Genomic DNA, 26,823 nt, shown 5'->3' on the forward strand with positions numbered 1-26,823 from the left:
ACCGTTAGTTAATCTCATCAATTTTATATACAGCATCGCCATCATATATCGAACTCTACTATTTACAGTATTTAATTCACACTCCATTAAAATATATTCATATGAAAGATTCTTAAAATATACATTTATTTTATATACACGAGGCAGGTGAGTGAATATTTTTTTGGACTAACCAATACACATAGCAAATATCAACAATACTTTTAAAAGGGGACTGCTTCAATAGTAGTTGCTCGAGCTTGCAATTGTTGCAGAAAATGATACTAATGATAGTTCTACTGTATTAATTTTAGTGCAGCACAGATGCATTTGTTACGGAGAAATTATAGTTTCTTTCATTTATAAAGTCACACAAAGTCTGAAAGAAGGAAAAGGAGAGTTATCAACAATTTTAGCAGTAGTATATTTTGTATGAACACTTTTCAAGGCGTATAATGCTTAGGCAGTCCAAGCCCTAACTATCCAAGAACTAATAAAGTCAGTGAAGGAGTGGAGCAAAAGTCTTATGCAGCAGCAGAAAGGCAATGTTCCTCAGGACACTTCAGTCACTTACATAACAATGCTGTAGTAGATACCACTAGTTATATGGACCCTGCAAGGGGCTCCCTAATAGAACAAAAGCTGCTAAGCCTTGACCAGAGGTAAGGGTGGACACCCAAATCGCCTTGTAATGTATTCCAGTCACACTGGAGCGACTCTTCGGCTTTAGGTAAGTTCTACCTTGAGCCCCACAGTACCTTAGGTTAGATGAAGCAAATGCTCTTCAGTCCTGTACTCTGGTGAGGGTACTTGGATGAATGGGTTTGTGCCTCTGGAGGTCCAAATGGTGTTCACCAAAGTTCTGGGCTGATTTGTAAATGTAAAGACATTGCCCTGCAAATGGGTCAGAGTTTCCCTGGTATTCGCAATTTAGACCCCTGGAAGGTCACAGCACCTCAGAGGATGACTCGATTTGCAGTTCGTCTTGGGGAGCTGGTTGGTCCCGTCAGCCGAAAGGAAGCAGTCATCCTCCTCTGAGCTCCTCTGTCAGTAAGAAAACAGGGTAAGGACAGCAGTGGTTGCTTCAAATTTACTGAAAGGGTCTGCAGGCATCTCTGGTCATCTTCTGCTTCATATCTTATGTTCCAGTGGTCGACTTACCTTCTGTCTCACTGGAACCTCACCTTATATTCAGATTTCCCATTCACTGTTCTTCAAACTCTCCCAGCAGTTTACAGCACCCCCCCCCCAGTGGGAATTGATTGCATTCAGGCACTATGGCAGACATGGGACAGGGGAGTGTTACACTCCTCCCCTGCTTCCTGCCTTCAAAGACACACTACAGCTTAGGAGGGGACTCAAAGGGTTCCCGCCCAAGGCAAATCTCACATTCAGACCCGCCCCCTGGCAGAATGGTAGAAGAAGGGCTAGCAAAGGACAACCATACAGGAAATGGAAAAAAAAGAAAGGAACCACCATGTTAGAACATAGATGACCCTTTTGTGCATAACCAAGACTGTGAATACAATCTGCGTTAGAAAATAGCAGAAAGATTGGTGGAACACGTCCACTGCCACTAGCCATACATTTAGGGTTGTCATTGTGACTAAAAAGTCACAGGAGCAAAGAGATGGGGGATACTGGGTATCCCCTTAGCACGCCACATAAGGTGGTGTGTGGATACAAAGTATCCCTCTACCCTTAAGAACAGTCGTTTTTAAGGATAGTCAAAGAATATAAAAGGAGAACCCAAAGGATTCCTAGCAACACTGCACAGAAGGTGCTGTGTGCTGCAGAAGTGTAACACAGATGCCGTTAAGAGATATGGAGCAAAGCAGACTCCATAGAGGAAGGTAATACAAAAGACCAGAGTTCCCAAAAAGTCAGAGCAAATAAGAATGAATGAGGGGAAAAAGTCTCCCTTTATTGAGGAGAAAAAGAAAAAGGCACAGAAGTCCAGCAAAAAGTGTGGGGGGTCTTACTAGGTGAGGGGATTAAGCATAAAACTGATAAATCTCCCTAAAAGGGAGTTTGATCACAGAATTATCCCCATGAGCGGAGTCTCTCCCTGTGATGTCCTGCATTCCGTCACCCTTATGGGGATTATTGCGTAGCGGGCTCACCTCCCTAACATCACAGGGAAGGGCTCCCCTCTGGGGAGAAGTGACGAAAACCCATGAATCATCACATCCTCCATTAATAGCATCCGAGGCTGCCATCTAGAATTGCTTTATTGTTGCAGTGACCATCTCTCAGTTCCATACCAAGTAATGTGATAGGCACAAATATAGTCTCACCAGCCAGTCACTGCACCAGGGATAATAGCATGCGCACTGACATACATTTCTTGTCCTCTTGCTTCCAGTCTCTGAAGTTGCCTGAGCCGTTCATAGTACTACCTCAGATGAGAATGAGTGAAACTCTCTGCTATGTCCAGGTTACACAAGGTTATTGAGCCTTGTCTTGCATAACACACCTACTCCTTTTTTCAGGGTTCTTGGCGCTTTAAAATCTGTAAGATCTGGAAGTGGTGGGCTATGGAACTAACACAGGGCATGACATGGAACCTTGGTTGGTGTATGCAGATCTGAAAATATAAGGCTGTCAGTAGTGTGTACAGTTTAGTTATTTTTGACTTTTCTAAAAACAGGTTAATTTGCACTACAGGTTGGTAACATAAACTGCGTAGTTGACGGTGGTGTCTGTCAGAAGGCTGTTTAAGGAGTGTGGAGAGTTGTGTTGGTGTATCTGTGGTGGGTTAATGTGGTATTTGGTCAAAGTAGTGTAGATGTTTGTCTTTGTTAGTTGTACATTCCAATATGTAACCTGTGCTGTTGGAGTGTGTTGTTAGGCTTGGGACCTATGCCACGACAAACATTCATGAACCACATCTATCGAGTTCGTTTCCTGGGCGCTCCCTCCCGACTGCCCACTGTGTACTTCTTCTGGGTCTTCAGAATGTGTATCATTTCACACTGTCCATATTGGCATGTCCTAGAATTATGTCTAAAACACTGTTGGCCATAATGTCTTGGATTTTGACTTAACGTTATTCTAGTTGAGGACTTGCCATTAGTCTATGCAAGAAAACAGAAAGCTTCACCGTCTCCATATGTACACTGCTCTGGACTACTCCTGTAGTGTTATTGATTTAAATGTAATGTATGACACCCCTTTAAGATAGTAATGGCATCTGTTCCATGTTCTTCCTTTTTTGAGTTTCATGTATTCCCATTGATAACATTTGTTTGTATTGGTGATATTTCATATTTAAGCATCCTGCATTTGAAGCAAATATACAGAAATAATCAAGACTGTACAACAGATATCTTGAAGACTGGGTGACGATCCTCATGTACCCCCACGAGATAGCAATCTCTGCTAGACTCCGACTTATACAGTTCAAAATCCTGCATTTGATATATTACCCCAGGGTGGCACTTTATAGATGGGGGAAAATTACTGACCCGCTCTGCCTTCGTTGTAAAAGGGAGCAGGGCACCTTCTTTCACATACTATGGGGATGTGATAGCATCCAACAGTACTGGCAACAATGCTGCGACGAACTCTCACGAGTACTTGGGAAGGAGATATGCAGAGATCCGAAACTGTTGCTGCTTGGGATGGAGGGGGAGGAGGCTCTATCCAGATATGAGAAATTGTTTTTGTCAACAACCACAGCATTAATCAAAAGGAACATTGCGAAGCTGTGGGGCTCTGCAATAAACCCACAATATGAACAATGGATTGCGGACGTGAATATGTGCATTATGATGGAACGCAGGGTATACACAGCTAGAGGCTGACCGAAAAGTGCTGCAAAAATATGGCAAAGATGGGAAGACATACAGTGAACATAGCAGCCGTCTGGGTCATTGACATAGATTGCGAGGTGTAGGAGACAGCCTGATAAACATTTTCTGTAAATGGTGGAAGAGCTTTCAAGACTCAATTTTATATGTGTGAGTGATAACTTGTTAAAGGTCACTCTGGCCTAAGTTTGGTCTTGATGTTTTTTTGTTTGTAAATGTTATAAATTCTAAAACAATAAAATGTGTTTAAAAAAAAGACTGTACAACAGATAAGGAGGACAAAAAATAACATGGATCTGTAATCATTCATATTGTGCACAACAGGGGGTAGGCCTTGGTATTAGAAATGTTTAAAGTTGGCATAAAATAATTGAGTTAGGAACTAAACCTTTTTGTTTACCCCAAAACATAACTACAGCAGCACCATAATGGCAGTAGTGGGGAGGCTTGCCAGGGCTCAGCCCTAGCACTTATTTCTGAGCCTTGGCACTTATTTCTAATCCTAGCTTGATTATGTTTGCAGTGTTTCGGCAACTTTATTATTTTAACTGTCAGTTATAATAATGTAAAAACAACACTGTGCACTGGCCTGGGGCTCTTTAACCGGGGCTTGCTCGCTGTTAGGCACTTGATAACCCAGGTTGGCAGCGCATTGGCTATCTGTCTATTTTCATGAATAACGAGTTAGAGGGTGACAATGTTGGGCACTGATGCTGGCCATGCCTGCACACTGCTCCAATGAACCTGCTTGACATTGCAGCAAATTCTCTACTGTAATAACCAGCAAAGTATGTTGACTATAACAGGACGGTCTCCAGATGTTGCGTATTACTACGCTGTTGGGCGCATGCGTGAGCCATAACGAGGCTCACGCATGCGCAGTGTTAATAAACACGGCCCGTGCGCCAGTTCGCGCCGGGGACCGCAACCATCCACACGTCTCCGGCGTGGCTCCTTGAATGTATGCGGAGCGAGTGTGTGCGTGATTGCGTGGGCATTCTGATACTTGTAGTTTTTCTTTCCCATTTGAAATTAAGGGACACTACAAGTCCCAGAATTCTGAGCAACCCCAGAACTGGGTGGCCTTCTCATGCGTGTCAACTGGAAAGTTAAAAGCTCTGGACTCAGCAGGTCTCGACGTATGTTTTGAATTGGGTGCTGTTTTAGTGGTCCTCTGATGAAAACATGTAGAAATACTGGCACGGTAATGCAAATACTAGGGAGGCATCACAAAATCCAGACGGGTATAAACAGAGAACATATGCCCCACCTTTCAGTTATGTGTGAAGTGGGAATTGTGGTTATTATCTTAGGATATTAGCATGTTTTCGTTTGGAAAGCAGCTGTTTGGCATGGCTTTTGGGGCTGGCTCATCACCAAAGAAGTCTGTTGATCACTAAAATGTCGTTGATGGCAATATAGTAACATACAAGGCGTGTGTGCAATGACATTAGAAACATAAAGAAATGATTCCATTTGCAACTACGTGTTGATTGTGACGGCATGCCCCAGAAGAATTTCATGAGACGATGATAATGTGTCCACAATTTCATTTTACAGAGAATGAAATGGTGAAAGGATTGCATTTACACCGAGTCATCCTTTTAATTTAAACGTGTGCCTTAACACATTCCATTGACGTGCGGGGCGCGGTTACTTCCAATGTTCGAGGGGATCAACAGCTTGCAGTACAAACGCTTTGGTCTGCATACATTAGTGATAGATGTTTTAGTCTGTATAAATCTGTAAAATAACAGCCAAGTCGGTATTTGTATTTCGCCCATGACAGATGCGTGCTCTCGTTTCAGTTTTGGCTCAGCAGCTTTGTTTTTCTCAATTGGTCATGAGACCCGGAAGTTTTTTTTTTTTTCTGTCTCCATCACATGGCTGAGAGAGAGATTTAATAAAAACAGAAACATGGCGACAGTCACGTTGTGGTGAGTGCTGCTGCGTCATTGCCTAATCGGCACCCTAATGTTTGAGCAGGAGAACAAAGGGCGACTGGCGGCGGGGGAGACAGGTACGGGTCCCCTGAACGTGCGCGGCATTCGGCCCCGCGAGAAGGCGGACTGCAGCAGCGGGGAAAGCAAGCAGATGGCGATGGCATGTCTGTTGCTGCTAATGCGTGAGTTGTTACGGCAGGGCGTTGCAGCCTTGGCACTGTCCACAGATGTCAATACCTTAAAAACGCATTTCCAGACCATGCGTCGTGTGTAAAACACACGAGTATACTTCTAATGGGATCTTTGTCTATACTTTGCAAGCAAAACACGCAAGCGATTATCACATTTTGTAAGGACACTCGTGCGCGCGTGATATATATATATGTATTTACATATATTTCCCCTTCTGTCGATTTGAGGGAATTGAGCTCCACACCAGTTTTGCATTTGTGTTATTGTGCGGTTTTGGAGCTTATGGTGTTGCGCACTGTTATTTTGCGCTGAAGGATGTTGGCACGGCTCCCTTCCAGTCAAGTGATTGTAAATAGAGCCGAGGGTTGTTTACATGTAGGAGCCAGCGGGAGGAGCCAGGGAGGCTGGGCTTGGGCAGGGCTGAAATTCCACGACTAGGCTGAGCAAGCATCCCAGCCCCCGAGGAGGGGCCTGCGTGCGGCTGCATCCTGAAGGTGGGGAACCGACAGGGTACGTACAGCACCTGCATGTTTATTTCTATTCCCCTCCTGCGTGCCAAACGTTTCCCTGTCGCAGGTTGCCTTCGCCCAGACAACGGCAGGCGGCTGCTATCGTTTCCCAGGGTGTGCGTTCGACAAGTGTAAACGTTGTTTACCACCAGTTGGGCTGAAAGCACCTCGCTGCTAGCCTCTTCCCGCTAGTGTTATTGTGTCGGGTGTCCGCCGTTGTTTAGAGATGCTAGCCTTGTGCATCCCGGGTTTTGTGGGGGTCGCAGGGGGTACTGTATTTTACAGAATGTGTGGCTGATGTTGTTTTTCGCTCCCTTGGCATCATTGGTCGGGAGAAAAACAAGCTCTCTAGCGCGGACAATTTATCACGTAAACAGAAGCGGCTGTCAAATCCCAATGGGGTTCAGGGGAGCTCCGTTCTGCTGCAGAAAACCATGGCGAGCAATTCATGGGCTGGGAAGGGAGAATCTCAGGACAACCGCCCAGTAACTAGAAGGGCGTAATACGATGTAGATGTTGGTTATTTACAGAGTTAAGTCTGTGTTTTCTCCAGTAGACGGTGGCAGCACCACAGAACATGGTGTGCGTTTTTTAAGGTCGCTTTAACGTGGCGACCTATGCGAATACTAACCTGGCTTTCTGGCGCCGCCTTAAACTATGGCCACAGCAACAAGCTAATGCGTAGTAGCCTCAACGTATCCGACCGCCAATAAGCACCCTCCCTACTTTCTGCAATATCAGTAGCTATGTTTATCGCTTACCATTCCTTCTGCAAACGTCTGCTGTGGTCCGTCCTGCTGCATATCTCTCTGAGCTGTATCGCAACTTCTTCCAGACTCTTCTTGACATAGGCTAGCCTAACAATTGCACACGGCCACCTTAATAAATGTAACCCATCCAATGTACACTAATTTCGCCCTACGGAAAAACCTTCTCTAGAATTTTTCCTGCCCCACCTCTTGGTGAAAATGTACTAACATCCTTCTGCCTCGTACCCCCAAACCTCTTCCAAAGCTTCATCTCGGGGTACCCTTCTGTTTTTGTACCCCTGCATAGTGTTTCTGATCTAGGCACTCGTCCTTCTGTTCAACAACACTGAGCAACGTAAGACCTGGGGTGGTGGTGGGTGGTAGGCCATGTGTATATTGTTGTGCCAACGCTGCACAATTATTGTGTGTGTATGATCACAAGCCTATGTCTGAAGCAATGAGGGGAGGGGCTTTCCTTGACCAAATAACGCATATAGATGAATGCAAGAAAAGACATCAGTGCGAGTCACCATGTGCCTCTCTCCTTGGATTTGAAGGGTCAATCGAGCCAACCTTTCACTCGCATGTCTCATCTTCACCTACTATTTTACTAGGGTTTACGTGTTGTATTCTGAAGAACAAAAGGTGGTGCACAGTATATGAAGTCGTAAGGGACAAATGCACAAACGTCTCAGAGGATTACACAGATTTCCATATGAGTTCATACCTGGTTACAAAGAGTTTGATATTCATACATACATTCTAGTAACACTGTGGTATATTTTTCTTTACAGAAAATGCAACATATGGTACTTTGACAAAGGATAACCCGTGGTGGTGGTGTGTCACGATCTAGCTGTTCACGCCTCTGGTAATAAATCTCTCAGGTAAAATGGTAATTACACTGCACGGAGTACAGTTTCTTGTAGGAGCCTGTGGCATTCTGCCATTGACGGCTGCTCTTTAGCACTTGTTCAATCTCTAATAAGATGCTCTCTGATTAGTACAATTGTTATAACATCACATCTGCTGCGCACCATTTGCAGACCATCAATGGTACTCCTATGCATTTTGGTTAGTTGGGCAGCCAAGATTTGAGTTTCATGTGATTTTCCCCAAGATGTATGCTTACAATGGCATGCAAATGCTGATGGTAGTCTGTGGTGTGGCAGTGTAAGCTTTACCAAACAAGTAGATATGAAGGAACTTTTGAGTTGATATCACTTGGTTCCCCCGCGACCTATTCAATAGCAAAAATGTGCGCTGTCGCAATGGTGAGTCATAGGATGGAGATTTTGAGTTCCGCAACTCAGTTTGTAAAAACTAGAAAGGCAAGCTGCTATGACCATAACATATTACTGCGCCAGAAAAGATATTAAACCAAACACGTGCTCTGGTGGCAAGTAAACCATGCCTGGGTACGCGCCACTTTCACACAATGGTCAGTCCTCTCGTAGAAAACCTAGGATTCTAAGGGGGTTTCCAGCCCTGTGTAATAAAGGTCAATAATAAAGACATACATGTAGCTCTCAACCTCTGGGCAAAGGTAGCCATGGTGTCATGCAGAGAATAGTTTAATTGGGTGAGTACTGCTGAGCAGCGTAGTGCATTCTTCAGAAAGCAGTGTGGGATTGAAGTGAAGCAGAAGAAATAAGTAGCAGCGACTGGTCTGTGTGCTTATTAGCGCTCGTCTTCAGGATCTGTGAGTGAGGATTGTATTCAGGCTTCGTTGATATCACTTTGACACGCTGGTGTTGTGTGCGGAATGGAACCCACATGTAAGATGGTTGTACATGGTTAGGGCTTTGTAAACCTTTTGCAAAGAGAAAATACTATGAAACGGGTAAAGACTTGCATCATCGAATGATGGATTAAGAGAAGGACACACATAAAGTTGTACTTGGTTTAATTGCAAGTATCATGTGCATTGAGATGATTTAGTAGTGTAAGGCTAGTGCATTTTGTGAGATGCCTGTATTCCTGCTAGCTTTCTACAAGTACCCTCATTTATAAAAACACTCATATTTATTTACAGTTCTATGAGCGTTAGAAAAGTGATGTTAGTTCTTGGTCACAACACATTTTTTTAAAAAAAAATTCTGGGCCCGACTAATACTGATTTGCCAGAACCCCCTCTGTAAATTGAGACACATCTGCGCTGCTGTGATTTATTTTCCAATGTATTCTGTTAAATATACTACAATAACATTTTCCATCAAAAACACCTTTGTATTTCTTTTACATCAGGAAGCCCAGACTTGGGATGTTGTTGGATAGCGATTTCCAGAATTAGCTTGCTGGTGTATGTTCAACCACAACGTTTGAAGACATGCAACTTTCTTCACCTGCTCCATCATCTTCATCCTCTGAACTATCTTCCAATCATGACACTAAAGACAGGTGAGTTAATGATTGTCTCTTTATAGAGTATACACAGATAGGTTTTCAGCCAATGCAGTTTCATCATTACTCTGGCTTTTGGTGGGGATATGGTTTAGTGGTGTTGCCAATGGACACTGGTCTTGATCAGAAGCAGCTATGGAGTACTTGTTCCAAAACTGGTATTCAAAACGCCAATTAAAAATGTAATTCTGATTGGTAACCAAGAACGTTTTTAATGGCCCATGAACTTCCCGAGCTGGAACAAATCTCACAATTGGAATGCTTATTCCTGCTATTGTTTAAGCTTTCTAGACTAGGCAACAGACCTATTGACCCAAGTACATAATTGGACTGTCTGCTTTATTGTGTCACATCCGTAGATTTTAGGCTGCGTCATTTGGCCATTTGAAATGTCATTTGGCTTGTTGGATGGTAATGGTCAACTACACCTCCTTCATTTTTCTATTTGAGAGAATTAGGTTTTCTTTCAATTTCGGATTAAGCTAAGGACAACAGACCTGGAGGTCAGTGGAGAAAATCGCAAACCATTTTTGTGGTAAAAAAGTGGGCTCCACAAATTGCGGCAAATTCAAATAAGCCACCATTTGTAGTCGGTCAATTAAAAAAAGAAACTCCTGCAACTTAATCCCTGAGTCATTCATTCACTTTTCCTAATGTTTGTCATCAAAAAGCACAATTAGTATTTCTTTTTTATCAGTATTGTATTTTTTGAGTTTCTGTGACTTGTACCTGCGTTTTCTTTGGAATTCAGTCAATTGTTGGTTGAAACATGCGTTCTGTTCAAATTGTGTGCGATTGGAGAAGCAATAGGTGGTAAAATGCTCAGTTGGGCTGTGCACTCTAAATCAAGTCAAACTGATTTGAAATAACATTGAGACCTACAAATAAGCACAATCAATTAAACTATATAATGAAGATGCACAAGTAATACACATTTACACTCAATTTAATACACTCAACTTGATCAATTATTGTTAGGCAAAGTTTGTATGCAGTACACTTTGGGACCACTACACACAACTAGGACTACTGGTGTAAGCAAACCAACCTTTGGTATAAGTCTGTACCACACAGTTTTGTGGTAGTGCTGCTGAGCAGTCGGGCTTATCACAAGAGGGAATGTGAGCTGTTAAGGGTGTTAACAGAGTGGTGGTGAGCAGCGAGCACACAGGCTACAGCCTACAACAGTCAATACTAATTGACCTCTACCAGCCATTGGCTTTATGAACCACAGGGATTTGCCCTCAAGAATCTTACCCAACCTGTCTTGAGAAAGGACCCTTGGGGGTTGAAACACGTGTTGGCTGACAATCACTAATAGACATATATGTCTAAACTGAAAATAAAGAACTCTCATGTTTAAAACATCAGCAATAATGTGTGAGATCCTTCAATAATCAAGGGTCCAAATACCTACCTTGCAAGGTAACCAGGACACTCAATTTGAAATTTCCCCTCAAAGAGGCATTGAGTTTGCCTCTTCCAACCTGTGACCTTGCAGAAACAAATGGATTCTAAGAGACCTACACAAGGAGCTTAGCACAGGAGTGTTCAATATCTAGAACCCAGTTGTTTCACCCTATACCGTGTTAACACAGAGGTCTATAATTACAAGTATTCAAATGGACTCTTATACTCAAGGTTTCTTGGTAAAACACTCAGTAATTTATTTCACAGTCAGTTATAAAACATTCACTAGAAGTAGGCGATCTATATCACACACAAATATACCACAGTACTTCACAATATCAGGTTCTGAGGCATTTAAACTACTTTGCAGGAGGAGCAAAATGGCATTCAGAGCATTTGAAGTAGGAGCAAAAAGGCATAGGTCAATACAAATCAGATTAGTTATTCTTAAACAGTGCAAATAGTTTGAGTTCAGCAGAGGGTTGCTTCAATGCAATAGGTTAGGTCAAAGTCAATGGGCTGAATACTTTTGTATAGGGTAAAACAGTTCTGGAAGTTAAACGGAAAAGTCTTTGCCAAAGTTCTCGGTAGTAGTTCGTAAAAGAAAGATTCATATGTTGGGTCAGAAGCCGACTAGGCCTGCAAGTTGCCAAAGGTTCAAGCAATTTCGCAGAGAGAGGTAAGTTTTATCTGTCGGGTTTTGACAGTACCTTAAAATGAAGAAAAAGATGCAGCTGAAGACAGTCTGTTGCTGCAGATCTCGCTGTTCCTGAGCCTCGCTCGTGGGGACAACAGGGAGGATGTCGGGGCGGGGGGGGGGGGCGCCATTCCTGCACTGGGACTGGTCAAAAAGCTGGCAAAGGCAAATCTTCAATTCCGGTAGCTGTAGTCAAGCCCACAGACTGGCGTCCTTCTCCATGGCTGTTCAGTTTACTGCAGCACTTTGAGGAAAATACAACCAGTTCAGAGAATGGTATCCAGGTGGCTTACGAGTTGATTGGTCCCACCAACTCAAAGGGAGAAGTCGTCCTTGAAGGGCTTCTCTGTGTAGATGAACTTGGCGATTCGGACATGCAGCAGGGCTTCACCGGGCAAACCAATGTTCCAGAGTTGCAGCAGCCGTCCTCTCCCAGCTCGTCTTCGGTTTTTCGTTCCAGTGGTCGACTCTGCCTTCAAAGCCAAGAGACTCACCTTTTAAATAGGTTGTTCCGATTAATTCTAGCCTAGCTGCCTCTCATCCTACAGGGTGGATGTCCTTGCCGGACAGTCAGCCAGCCAATCATGCCAGAGTGCATTTTGATCTCCTAGGAGACTAAGCAGAGGGAGTTTCGGGCACCTCCCTCACTTCCTGCCCATCCCAGACACTCTGGCACCAGAGGCGGTCTTCAGTCCTGAAGCCCACCAAAGGTGTAGGAACAAGGGGACCAAACCTGGTTTGGCGTGCAGAGACAAACTCTAGAAGGACCTTTCCAAAAAGAAATGGGGGGGGGGGAATAAATAAATACCTGGACATGTTTAAACAAAGGAGGCTCAGACGCCATCTTTAACATGGCTTCTGCGATTTAACACTACCGATGTTCGCGGTCGGGAAAAATCATGGTAGTTCGTTGTGAAACCACTGCCACCAGCCATTTCGAGAGGAAAGGGTAGCATTTGACTGCTACATGAGTTTCTCGCCATAGGGGATACTAAGTAACCCTCCAGTACTCTATTGTAAGATAGTGTGTGCTGGGCCTAGGAATTTGGAAAGACTAGTAAAGTCAATTTCACTTTACTTTCTCTGGGAAACGGTAGTATATCCCAGAGAAGGTATTTAACCCATTAGACAGCCTGAAAGGCTTCGATGTGTCACTGTACTGAGGGTGCTGTGTGACACACATGAAAAGATGATGCCTCTGGAGTTGTCTAAAACTCCACAATCAAAGAACACAACAATCAAAGAACACAACGCACATCAAAATACGCAAGAGTTGGGGGGTGGAGCTCACGCTCTCACCAGGTAAAAAAAGCAAGTCCTCAAAATCCAGCAAAGTTGCTGGGGGTCTCTAAGGTGAAGGGAATTAGCACATTTATGAGCATTCTCCCTAGCAATGATCAATGTTAAAGATATTGGCCTTTCCAATTATATTGCAATACAGGTTATTATTGAACTGTCTAAATCCTCATCCTGAATGTTTCTGATGGAAATACTCCAAAACAAGGCAATTTAATCTAAATTGGGGGTCAGTTAAAAATAATGCTTTGTCAGTGGTGTGTTGCCAGAATTCCTAGCATTGCAATTACTCCATTGAATTTAATTGCTTAATTTAAGTATGCTGTCAGTCTTCCATTTGGTAATAAACTAACACGAAGAGCAAAAACCTATATAATGGCGTTTAGTGGGATAACGCAACCTCTTGAAACAGTCAATTCTCAATATTTCACGCATTGCTGTTGGTTAGCATAACCTGAAAATCAAGAATATGCTAAGATTACCCAATAAAATGAGCTGACATTCCAATCATCTTAAGTTATGGTTTCCCGAAATGGATGTTGTATACTGAAATGGGTCTTTATGACCACATCAATATCAGTAATTAGATGAGGAAATGGTATATGGCTGTCTGCATAAAGAATATTGTAGTATATTGCCAGTACCCAAATGGATACCCAACGTAAAAGTGTTTTATCTCAATGTTAAGCGATCCGAAAAATATAAGTTAGCTAACCCTGTTGTGATGCATTGCATTATATGACTATAATATGAACCGCTTCCAACTCCCAGCCAGGACACCTTTGCCTTAACAAATGAAATACTTACATTTCCTTTTTCATGGCTGCATTTCCAAATGTCCATTCAGAAGTTTTGGCTTTGCTAGCTTTATTGTTTCAACTGCAAATTGTTAGGGAGTTTTATTAAAGTCCACCGTGGTAGGACTGCAGAAGACTCGCTGTTAGGAGTACAGGGCTCCACTCTTAGTTTTGGCCTGAACGAACCAAAAGGTTTGGTAGCTATAGCCGAGCTACCAGGCTTAGTTTAGGAGTGAGAATGTCTGTAGTCGAGTTCAAACACTTTTGAGCACACTTAGGGTCAAGAAAACGCGTACACACTGTAGTTGTATAAAAATATGGTTATTATATAAGACAATGGTAAATTCAATTCAGGTAAGTAAAACTAGTTCCCACAGATATATTGGCTTTTGCAATACTCAGTTCATTAGTAGACCTTTTGTATGATAAATATACAGTAGCTTCAGGTTAGCAAATCATTCATCAACCAACATCTACCTAATTAGCAATACGGGTAGGTTAATTCATTTGTGGCAGCCTTTTACTTTAGAAGTCCAACCCTATCTGGTAATGAGTGTCAACAGTCAGATGGGGACACTGGGGTGGGCAGTAACTATTTGGCAGCAGAACCGAGAAAAGCAGACCATGTCCAAGTTGTCAAATTCACAGGAGATGCTTTTCGTAACAAGTAGCCAATGGAATTGAATTCAAAGGGTTAAGGGGGACTAGGTAGGCCACTTGAAGTGTTTATACCTCTAGGACGGATGTCCTGAGGCTTGGGAGAACACTGTTGGGCCGTTCGCTCCTCCTGAGCTTTTTGAGTCACGTTGGGGTGAACAGCAATGTGACAATTGCCTAGGTAAGTACCCAGGAGTTAGACAGAACCTTGTTTGATAAAGAACAGCAATTTCCCATAGGTAAGACGACTGCAGCTCCAGTTTGGGTCTCTGGCATTGGCGGCTGGAGGAAGAACGTTTGGTGGGAGCAGATGGTCGGACTCTGTCGTAGGCAGAGGCGGATGGTGAATTGTTTGACTGGAGGTGCGTACAGATTTGTCCCAGATATGCTGGAATTACCATGCCTAGCGAGGGAGCCTGCACCACTCGAGAGGGATCCCCCTCACCCTGTGGATAATGGTTGAAAAGGGTGCATTTTAGAGCACACTTAGCTTTTTGTGTTTCTTTTTTTGTTTGTTGAAAAATTGGGTAAAAAGCCAAACAGTTTGCCATTGGTGTTTTGTAGGTTAACTCCTGAAAAATCAATGGATGCAAGTCACCAACAGTGTACAGTAGCGTTTCTCCAAACACATTTTCAGGATGCCTTTTCCCACAATATGTGCCAGTATAAAATATGTTCCCACTGGCAGTGCGCATACATTTCCATGTTTACTGAACCATTATTCCCATATAAGAATATACTCGTGTTTGCTTTGTGCATAATGCCAATAATAATTCTATAAGAAAACATGTCCATGTTTGTTCGGTCAATATATGCCAGTATCCCCACGTAAAAACATACTCCAGTTGGCTTTACCATTTAAAATGCATGCCAATATGAAAACGTGTCCAAACTGGCTTTTTGCAATGCCAGTCTAGCTACATACTAACAATTAGCCTGTTTTACCAAAGAGGCCTAATACAAAATGTCATGCCACAGTAAGAATAATACCACTGATCCTGCTTGATCAAAGATGTCCAATACAAAATGTCATGCCTCAGTAAGAAATGGCTAGACTGGTTGCATAAATGCCTGTCTTTCTTCGTAATACCACTTATTGTGCTTGCATTATCAAAGCTGCCCAATATAAAATGTCATACCACAATAAGAAATGGTTAGCCTGGCTGAATTCAAATGCAGGTCTAGCTACATAACACTTATCATGCTTGCTTTATCAACCATGCACAGTCAAAAATGCCATGCCTGCTACATGGTGTGACAGTTCCTTGCAGTCAGACATAATCACATTAATGAGGAATGTGATCTGTGATTGCTAGGTGCTGGGGGAGCCCAGGGGCCAGATGCGTGTCAGGAGCTGGGGTCCCAGCGTACAGTCATGGCATTTATTATTGGGCATAGATGCCAATGAAAAACTACCATGCCTGGCCCGAGCGCTTCACAGGCACACATTAATTGTGCGCATGCAAGGTGCTCGGAGGTTGGGGGGGGGGGGCCCAGTCACAGTATTTTTTTACTGGACATCTATCAGATGCCCAATGATAAATTGCATTCCTTCCCTCATTGCCCTCCAGCGCCTCACATGCACAGATAATCAATTGTGTGTGCATGTGTGGGGCAGGTGGGCTTATGGATCAGGCTTGACATTGCATGTGAGGCACTAGGAATCCGAGCGGACTCTGCTGGCATCCTTTACTGGGCACTACCCCCTGGGCCCCAGTGCCTCAAACGCTCATGATGAATGTGACTTTGTGTATGCAAGGCGCTGGTGGCTACTGGGGTAAAGCATGTTTTTAGTTTTTATTTTTTATTTTTTATTGGACCTCTACAATAGTTGGCACGCCTGCCCCCCCCCCCCCTGGGCCATGAGCTCCTCACACACAATAAATGTGGTTATGTGTGTATGCCAGGCGCTGGGAGTCCATGGGGCGGGGGGTGGTATTTTCTTTTTACTGGACAGCTATCATAGATGTCCAGTAAAAAATACTATCCTTGGCCCTTCAGCACCTCAGACGGAGAGCTGATTTTTGCCGGTGGGGAGGGGGGTTGTGAAACAAAGACATTTTAAAAATGCCATTGTTGTACAAACCTCCTATTTCCCCCCCCCCCACTCGCCAAAATACTCTCCCGACCAGCACACACACTTGCACAACCTACACACAGCAAGCACTCGCTGTCTGGCTCAGTCACGAGCACCCATCATGCACTCACTCATAACACAAGAATACTTGCATCCACACACAATGAACATACAAACGTGCACCGGTCTTGTGCACACCATCATACATTCATTCACCTAACACAAACGTGCACCGGTCTTGTGCACACCATCATCCATCATCCATTCATTCACCTAACACAACCAAACACAGGCATGCACGCATCCATACACAATTTAAAATTAAAAAAAAGAACATAAACAAACCTACCTTCTGCTGCAGGTATTTCCTCAGCAGCGCTCAGGCCCCTGCTAGCATGAACCGAAATCGGGACCTGGTTTCTGCTCATGCTTAGAGGGGCCTGAGTGTGGGTGACCAGACGCCCTACTCCAGCCTGCATGTGCGAGGAGGAACAGAGTGCCCCCTTGCACATACAGACTTGTGGTTCCTCAGCCAGCATTTCCAATGAGTCCTGCAAGGCTGGGGAAGCAAATGCCCCCAGCCTTGCATGGCTCATTGAGCTTGCACGGCTAGAGAATTTGAACTGTTAGAGAGAAACGGTGTTGCTCTTTGACTGTTAAGAGCACTGCCTCAGCTGAAAAAATAACAGCCAAGGTAGTGGTCATATTTCACTGGCCTGGCTCCTCCATAATGGGTGTGAGGGGGCCAAGACCTGGTCAGTCGACTCCCCCTCGCCCATTATGGACGAGCCGCCCCTGGCCACGGGGAGGTCCAGCAGATGATCTTCATGACACCAGGTTGTGGAGGATCCACACAGGCTTTGTAACAGCGACGGTTGTCACCTGGCAGGCTTTTTTTCCTTCTTAGTCCACGACTCAGCTGAGGGCACGTCTACGATCGGGATGGAGTCTCGGTAGGCTCAGATGAACCTGACAAGGTTGCAGCGAGAGCCGTGCTTGACGAGATGATCCCAGAGGTCTCCGTGTATTTGGATATTGTAGGCCTCGAAGGTTGCATGAGCTCATCGTGGGATGACTCGCGCTGTAGCTGGTCGCGAGACTGGTTAGGCCCACCAGTCCAAGGGAGGCAGTCGTCCGGTCTGGCTCTCCCCTGTCGCACAGAAGAGAGGGCTTGAGCTGCAGCGGTCACACGGCTTGAGCGGTCGCTGGAGTCTTCTTTCTGCTTTTTATTTTTTTTTAAATTTTTTTTTTTTTTCTCTCCCTTCTTTCTCCTTTTGGATCCAAGCAGACACAATGGAGGACAAAGACCTGAGGAGTTTGTGTCCTCCCGGCTTCCTGTCCTCCTAGTCACACTGGTACCTTGGGCAGGCTTTAAGACAAAGGAGTGAGCAGGACTTCCCCTCCCAGGTTGGTAGATGAAAGCTCAAGTCATGAGCTGGCGAAAAAATACGGGTACCATTTTAGGTCAATGGTGACCCATGTGTTCCTTACTGCAGCTGCGAATACAGCTTGCAATGTAAGTTTCACAAAAATGGGTAGAAAATAATCCACTGCCACAGCCTCATTTAAACTTGACACTGTAACAAAAAAGTTACATGAGAAGTGAGAAAGGGGATACCATGTATCCCTCAGCCCTTCACGTAAAATGGGGTGGGCTGATCTCACAAGGTAGGACAAAAAGAACCTCCTGCCCCCTCTCCTGGTAACATGTTATTACAGGAAAATAAAAATAAAAACTAAGGCGGACCGCTCTGGGAGCTCCGAGCAATCCTGCGCAGAAGGAACTGCGGGCTGCAATAGTAAAATACAGATGCCACAAAAAGATGGAGGAAAGCAGACTGCATCAAAGATAACTAAAAAGGGTTCACCGTCTCAGAAAAAGAATGAGTGAGGAAAAAGTTTCCCATCAGGAGAGTCGGACAATAATCCAGTAGTCCACCAAAACGTCCCAGAGGGCTCACCAAGTGGGAAGAATTGCACACAAGATGGAAATTAACTTAACAGAAATCAACAGAAAATTACGGAAACTTTTAGTAGGCATAATGGAGTTAATGTGTTCACTGGAGGTCACAATAATGCATTTTAAACACATTAAACTTTTTGATATCTTTCTATGTGAATTCTAACCCTGTCCCCTTTGCAAATTGTATACCAAAACCAATGATTTATCATCTGCTTTGTTATAATAATAAGTCCGTAGTAAAACACAGCAATAAAGAGCACAGGAATTCAAGGCAAGAGAATTATTTTGAATAATGAGCTGAAAATGTTATGGATAAGGCACTGAAAGTTTGGCAAAGACCCATCTTGTTCAGACATGCTAGTTCTTACATAAGCAACAGATCACATCAAGATTGCCTTCAGTTCAAATGTAAATTAGCAATGTTCTGTTTTACTGATTTCATAAATTACACCATTATGCTAGAAATTGATTGGAAAACGGGGGTCGGACTTCGCCTTTTTATTCAGACGGTAAGAGGAATTCCTGAAATGTCACCATAAGCTACAACACTCTGGATCCTGAAAGAGCTCCTGAAGGAGCAGGACCTGGAGGACACTGCTGTTCCACAGGATCTTGACCTGCTTGTGTAGAGTAGCTGACAAAAACATTGACTAGGTCAAGGCTGTCATTCTAGTCTGCATTTTAAATTAAGCTTTTTTTTTTGAGTGGCTTCCAGTGACCCCATTAACCCTGTCATTTCTTGTCGGTAATGTTCTGTATATTTTCAGTTGTGTTTGAAAGGAGAGGGCTGGCAAAGCCAATTGTTTTGAATGGACATTTGTTAAATGCATCCCTGCAAAAGGCAATGACAATCTTGCAATTGTACACGAATATGTGGCCTGGCTTGGAGTTTAAAGCTGCTATTATAGGCATATTTAATTTATGACCCGGTTACTTGTGTAACATGGTAAAGGTCAAATTGCTGATTGGAGAAGTCCCAGTAATTAGCAGAGTGTTTTCTCAAGTATGCATTCCTGCATCAGGAAGCAGTATGTGATAGACTTGGATATCAGAGAAATAGTCCGAAACTGGAACAGCTGGTTTGAAACGGGACTTCACTGCAACAATACCAAGAATTGGCAAAGCCAATCACTTTGGTATTTACCGCTGTTCTTAGCATTTTGCATGTATACACACTAGGATTCAAGGAGGAGAGTGCCAAGCTTCAAATGAGGATTTGGGAGTTGAGAATGGGGTAGTTTAGGTGTGGTTAGAGAGTGTGGTTATGGGGTAAAGAGAGTGGGGACAGGCTGGGTTGGGGTATGGTGGGTGGTTGGGGAAATAAAGTGGGCTACGATTTGGGTAGATGGTGGTGGGTTTGGGTAGAGCGAGTGGAGCTAGGGTGGGTGGAGCTAGGGTGAGTGGGGATGCTGGATTTATCGAATGGTTCCTTAAGGTCGAACTTATAATATAGTGAAGGTGTACATTTTCGTTAATGAGCGCAGCTTTGGTCGCTTGATGCTGGGAAGAGGAGCCTTTCAATAGTACTTTTTGCCATGTGTTGAACAGTAATTTGTGACGAGATAATGTAGGGGAAATGCATTTAACTTTGGGTATTCTTTTTACATTCTAGTAGCTACCTGATGTCAACGCATGTAATTTTATAATTGGTTGGCAATTTAAATACAAGTAAGCAGGTGACCGCTACTCTCAATTGTAATGAAACTAATGAACTACAGCGAAATCTAAATGAACAGTTATGTGTGATGGGGTTCCAAACACTTGGAAATTCGATGGAACCAAAAGGCACACGGTCAAATGGTGTTCTCTAATCCAAGCAAAAACAAAGTGTGAATCGCCCTGAGCATGTAGTTTGCGACCGTTTGCAGACCCACCTTTCCCCTGTTGCAATATACAAGATACATTTCTGGTGTATCAGTCCAACAGTGTCAGCACCGTCCCTAAAATTGACTAGGCACAGGTGATTTGCACTAAGCCTCTGTCAAGTGTTCCTATTTAAGCAACAACCCTGGTTTCTTTTAAAGTACCCATTCAATGCTGTAAATGGTGTACCTGTGAGGTTAAGTAGTACAAACCTATTGTTTCAGTAGCCATCCATTTAGCTAATTTGGGGGCGGGGTCCCTTCCGGCATCTTCACTTGGCCTGCTACCGAGAGGGCTGCACCAATGCAGTTCGCATTGCTGCTATCAGACAAAGCACCTTTTTTTTTTTTTGCTCCTTTATCATTCTGTCCAATGGTTGTTGCATTTTGAGTCCGTGATTCCAACCCCCTTCAAGGGTGTAATATCAACCTTTCTCGTAATTTTATTTTTTTTATAGCAGGTAGCATGTAAAATCTCTATAGGATCCTGACCAGGGCTTTTATTTTTTTCTTCTTCTTTTTCTCTATTCAGAGAGCGATCTCTAGGTAGAACTTTCTCGTAATACATTTTTTTTATAGCGGGTAAAGCCTCTATAAGAAACTGACCAGGGCTTTTTTTCATCTCCACTCACAGAGCCATCGCTAGGTAGAACTTGAGTTGTCAATATCTCTAGTTGTGGTTTGTCCCAGGACCTTTTAGCTGAAAGAGGCTAACTGGTTTTGTAGTAGTTCACCTGGCGAACAGCAAATGCCCAATGCCTTCCAGTCTGGCCAGAACAAATGATCCCCAGAAATGTTCAGTTTACAGTTGCCCCATAAAGAAGCTAAAAATAAAGTAGAATGCAAATGAGGATCAATTTGCAGAAGAGAGTGTAATACGAAAAATATAGCCGGACACTGCTACATGACGAGTGGCTCAGGTTTCGCTCTATGGCTAACAAACTTATTAAGTTGCATTTTGTTGGGTATATTAGTTTGGTGTATGGTGTAATTGTATATCGGTCATTTCAAACCACATGACCGACCCTGAGTTTGCATATACGTTCTTGAGGTTTACTCTGTTTGGTGTTTCCCCACAGTTTTTATCCTCTTTACTCCTTGCCAACAGCCGTTGTTTATCTGTGTTAATGAGAGCATATTTAAAGCATAATGCAATGTGCGGTCATCAGACAATTTAACCACTTGGCTTTATCCCCAAATGGAGAACGCTATGCTCCACCCTCCCACCCCCATACACCCAAGGATATCCTTCCATAGACGGGGTCAAAATATCAAATATTAGATGGTGTAGAATGGGTTTGACCACATGAACAAGTATTTCAGACATTTACTGTTGATTTGAAATGGGAAAGAATGTAAAGTATTGTCATTTCCTTTTCCCATTGGTATGTCTCAAAGCTCTGTAGGAGAACGCCCTCTGCGGACCGAAGTTCAAGGTATGGGAAACTCGTCAGAGGAGTTTAGAATGTGTGTCGATTTAATCAATACGAAGGAGGGTATGGTTGGCCAATTCCCTTTTAGCTACCCATATCGATCTAGCTTGTGGATGGTCGTCTGGAGAGAATGAGTGTGCAGGAGACTCATTATGTGTCCAGCTAGATTGAATTTTTGTCACAGAGAATGGCTGCATTCCAATGGCAGAGCTGTTGTGCGCTGTGCCTTAAAAGGGTGTTTGATGGCAGGTGCATGCGGTTGGCGGCGTTGCCTTTGGCTATCTTCCAGAAGCATTGCGTGTTCTATGTACTCGTGTGTTCTGGTTGGTTTTGTCACGAGATATTACACGGCCCAAGCAAGCCTGGGATCTCCTTCCCCTACAATGAATGTGGCACACAATAAAGCGCTTCATTTGTAATACCTCAGATACTTTGAGTAGGCCCCAACCCGTCTCGCACCCAACCTCCACCACCCCAAGTCACAATGGACTATGAACCATGCCGGTGTGTATCAATAAGATATGTATTTTCTAATGTCAAATTAGAATCCACCAATTACAACAGCCACCAATGTTGTGGCAACACAAAATGCAATGCCCATTTTGATGCAGCAATATACTGAGATAACTCAAAACTAGACTGCACAAGAATTCACTTTTATATTCAAAACACACCTAGAAATTGAAATAGGAAAGTGCATCCGCACAAAATGATACTTGAGTCCCAGCAACCCTCACTCCCCCAACATCCACTAGGCTTGTCAGTTTCAGAGGGAAGGCAGAGTCGAGGAGTGGGAACAAAAGGTAAAAATCGGATTTGGGAGTTCATAGAAACAATATGGGAAGCAAGCAAAGAATGGGACAACTCGTTTTAGAGCACAATGTAAACATGGGGTTTTTAATTTAGTGATCGCAGCTGCTCTGGGAATGCATAGAAGGGCATGCAGGGCTTTAGAGAATACTATCCAGCACGCAAGCGGAAAATCAGTTTTTGGATATTTCAACACATAGGCAATGTGAAAGAGAATGCAAACGGAAATCTATTTTTATCTCACCATAGGGAAAGCGGAACAGAAGGGGAAAATCGTTTTTTGGGATGTGAAACTCTGTTTCAATGGGAAAGAAAATGCCAGGTAGGATCTGGGAAAGGGGTAGCTCGCAAGAGGAAAATGGGTTTTGGTTCAGGGTGACGGATGCAAGGGTAAATACAATTGCAGATGGAAATTCGTTTAGCAGGGCACAATTTAAAGACGTGTACAAATTTGCTTCTCAGATCACAATGGGATTAATTCTTTTGAGCAACGCTTTATAACTATAATTCACAAGGCACTGGGAAGAGATGGTTGGTTTCGAATTCCAACCATGCCAATACCATGAAATCAATGGGGAAATTGCTTGGGGTATCTATACTCACTAGAGAGTTCTGGACTGGACATTAGGTGGTGTCATGACACTGCTGGGAAAGCCAATGGGGTCAGTCAAGGATTCCTGCTTTCCCCGCAAGGGGTCCCAAGGCAGCCACTAAACCTCCTGGCTCCACTGCAAGTAGGCCTCACTGTGCTGGGATGGTTCTACCAGATTTTGCCAGCTGCTCGCCTCAGGTTTTGGTGGGAAAAGGTCCTGATTTGAGGCAGGCTGATCTAGTTATAGAGCAAATGACATCACTAATGTGTCATGGTTCCTGCAGAAGAGATTGGTTAATGTCCAATCCTCCACGTCCAATCCTCCACACCCACCTGTGGGCTGATGGGTCCAGCAAATGTGGGAGTGCTGTGGACTAGCTAGGGGAGGAGTCTCCTTCATCATCTGACTTTGACAGGGGGCTTGGTCTGGTTCAGGGACATAGAAATCTCACTTCATGACAAGTGCCCTTAATCTTCATACATGTGAAGGTATTTTTGAACCATATATTTTACTGATGTCAAATGGCCTTACTCCAGAATTTGTCATTCCTGTGCAGAGCTATAGTTTTTCATCCTAGGCAGAATATGAATCCTATTCTGCATGCTTTATCGAATGTTTGCAATCATGTTAAACACCATAATGCCCCTTTCACCTTTTCCTGAATACCTTCATTTGTGTTTACCTTACAAAAATAGTTCTGGTATGCCCAGAAGGGTCTTGCTGACACCTTTCCAGAAATCTCAAAATTACTATTGTGGGGTGAATGTTGTGGATATTACACGATGAAAGCCATATCTCCCATTGTATACAATGGAGAGTTAAAACACTCCTTTCCTTGCCCTGTCCATGCCTTTGACATCAAGAGGGGCTCTGTGTTGAGATTAGATTACACATTCCAAGAACTAACTGCCAACTAAGGCAAGTTTTATGGCTGCCTGAGTGACCTGTCATAAAAAGCTGGGGAAACACAGCTGCCTTAACCTGCCACACTGCAAATGAGATCGGTATTTAGTTTGTATTTTTAAAAGGATGGCCCTCATGTCTGCAGTGAGCCAGGCCTACATCCCCATGATGACCAAGGCAAGAATTTAGTTTCACATCTGAGGAACTAACAAGCAAAGAGAGAAACTAAACCAAAGCCTTTCCCCATCGGTTGAATTTGATATGATTTTTTTGTTTTTTTAGCTCGCATTTTAAATTGACATGAACTCTTGAAAGAAACGCACTTAATATGTTGAAATATCACTGCAAAGTTGCTCCCTGCATGCGGTGTGAAGGAAAACATAATTACATTTTTAAAGGCTTTGATGTAATTCTGTCACTTTAATGGGAGCACGAAAGAACATATGATTTATGTCAACAGTGAAAAACTCCATTTTAGAGCCAGGTCAGCATCTCGTTATAAATTCGGTGCATTGTTTCGTCAATGATGGGCTCATGATAAACGGAAACCAAGTTCATATTTTAAACATGTTGCACACATTTTTATGAGCATATCTTTAGTTTAAAGGGAAAAGAGGAATGTGCATGCATTTGTTTCTCCCACGGTAAAATGCTTCATTTGGCTGAGAAGGCTTGAGACACATCGCAGTATTTTCGTTTAATATTCTGGGCATTGCTGTTTCTGATGTTACTTTGCAATGTGTCTTTCAGGTATGCCAGGCAATTGGCATTTTTAGGCATCTCAATGTTTTGAGGCCCAATTTCACTCCTTTGGCCTTTTTACTTAGGGGTGTGTCCTCCACTGACTCCTGCCTTTTTACTTATTGTTTCCAGGGCTATTTCACCCCACAGTTTCTTGGTTTTGGTAGATGTGGCATGGATTCTGTCCTGAGGTCTGCTGGAGTTTATTCACTCAGTCTCTCTAAGTTCATTGCTTATCTCAAAGGAGGTTAACTTGCCCGAAGAGAATGCAAAGGGTTGTCAGGATGCAGGTGGGAAAAGCCATTTCTTGATTGCCCTCTCGAAATCAAGGTGGTCCTCTATGCATCGGATGCTAAGGGGAAATGGAGTACCAGTTTGAAGGGGCTTGGATAGAGCAGGAGGAACCCCCGCTTTTAAAATTGTCGATTCGAAGGGGCGCAGGTTTCTGTTGGGTGAGTTTTGGTTGAAGGTATTCTGGGCCAGTCTTGAGGAGGGCACAGTGGGTGATGCACATGGATTTGAAAGTGGCACGTCACCCAACAGGGAGCTAGTGGAGGACACAGAGGGCAGGTGTGATGTGCTCTATGGGGCCAAGGGCCAGGAGGAGCCTAGCTGCAGTGGGGAACAGAACAGTTTTCCCACAGATAATGATTTCAGGTTTTCCAGGGTTGAGGAGGTGGTGGTTGGCCATCATCCGAAGGTCGATGTCTGTGAGGCAGGAAGTGAGATCGGGGTGGGGGATGGAGGTGGGCCTGGGGATATTATAGATGATCTGGGTGTCATCGGTGTAGTTGTAGCAAGTTAGATAATGTGAAAAATAAGTGTGTGAGCAAATAAATGTGTGGAGGGGGCTCAACAGAGGTTGAAGAGTAGCAGAGAAAGGGGATGCCCTATGAGTTCCCAGTGGTGGAATGGGGTGGGGGCTGAGAAAAAAGGGAGGGAGGAAGGGTGATCTGTTAGTGAGGAAAGTGGAAATCCACCCAAGTGTTGTGTTCTTTATGCAAGCAAGTGGAGTTTGTCAGTGAGGCTGCTGTGGTCAATGGTGTCAAAGGCCACCAAGAGGTCATCCCCGATGATCTAGGGCTGATTTGGTTCAGCTGAGGGGTCTGAAGCAAAACTGGCTGGGGTCAAGGAGGTGGTTGGATTTGGTGGAGAGACAAAGTTGGGAGTAGGCCGTTCGGTCAGTAAGTTTGGCTAAGAAGCAGTTCTTAGAAATGGCTCTGTAGTTGGCTGGAAGGAGGGGGTGAAGGGAGGGATTTTGAGGAGGGGTTTGATGTGTGATGTCTTGAACAATCCTAAGGTGAGGATGGAGTTAATGATGGCTCTTTGATGCCACCTGCACAGGCTGAGGAAATTATTTTTTTGAGGAGGGCAGAAGGACCTGGATCCTTCGGGATCCCGTTGGTTGGTTGCTAGCAAGTAGCTTCAGGAATTCTCGTTGGAAGATGGGATGGTTTTGGGCAGAGGTACAGGGGATCGGGATGAGTGCCCACAGGGCATCACAAAGTGCTTGGGAGCAGTGCAGAGGGTGGGGGGGGCCTTGAATTCTGAGATGATTTTGTGGAGTTACTTGCTGCTATTACGGGCCTATTGGGGTGATACTTTTCCAGTAAAATTCTTTTTTTGCCTTCCTGATTTCTACCTTGTACACCAGGATCTAATGGACGTAGGCAGCTCTATTACGGGACGACGGATCGGCCCACCATCTGCATTCTATAGTGTGGTTGAGTGTTTTGAGGAAGGGAGTGAACCATATTGGTGAAGAGCCTGGTCTGTGCGAGGCAGATCTGGAAGGGGTGAGGGGTTTGAGGATTGGTCAAAATGATGGATGGAGGGTAGACCTCCCTCAACTGGCAAATCTGGAAGGGAGGAAAGCGGGGAGTCTGCCAAGTCTGGGACATGTGACCTTGTTCCACAATGGGAAACTGACGTAACAGTCCAGAGTTAGTCAAGCCGAGCGGACTGATAGAAGTTGAAAATGAGAAGGGAATGTCTGC

The 26,823-nt window shown here is 43.9% G+C and overlaps 1 long non-coding RNA gene across 5 annotated transcripts in view; it reads left to right on the top strand.

Moving 5' to 3' along the window:
• Positions 1 to 5,678: 5,678 nt before the first annotated feature.
• Positions 5,679 to 26,823, top strand: part of LOC138544315 (uncharacterized) — a 66,573-nt gene continuing 45,428 nt past the window's right edge. Inside the window, exons 1-3 of one of the 5 annotated variants that reach the window (XR_011290697.1) lie at positions 5,679 to 5,728; positions 7,979 to 8,071; positions 9,432 to 9,584. This is a non-coding gene — a long non-coding RNA (uncharacterized lncRNA). The other 4 variants (XR_011290698.1, XR_011290695.1, XR_011290700.1 and 1 more) reach the window with 4 other exon arrangements.

The sequence above is a fragment of the Ambystoma mexicanum genome, chromosome 1q (genome assembly GCF_040938575.1).
Source record: "Ambystoma mexicanum isolate Mex_15411 chromosome 1q, UKY_AmexF1_1, whole genome shotgun sequence".
Taxonomy (NCBI): Eukaryota; Metazoa; Chordata; class Amphibia; order Caudata; family Ambystomatidae; genus Ambystoma; species Ambystoma mexicanum.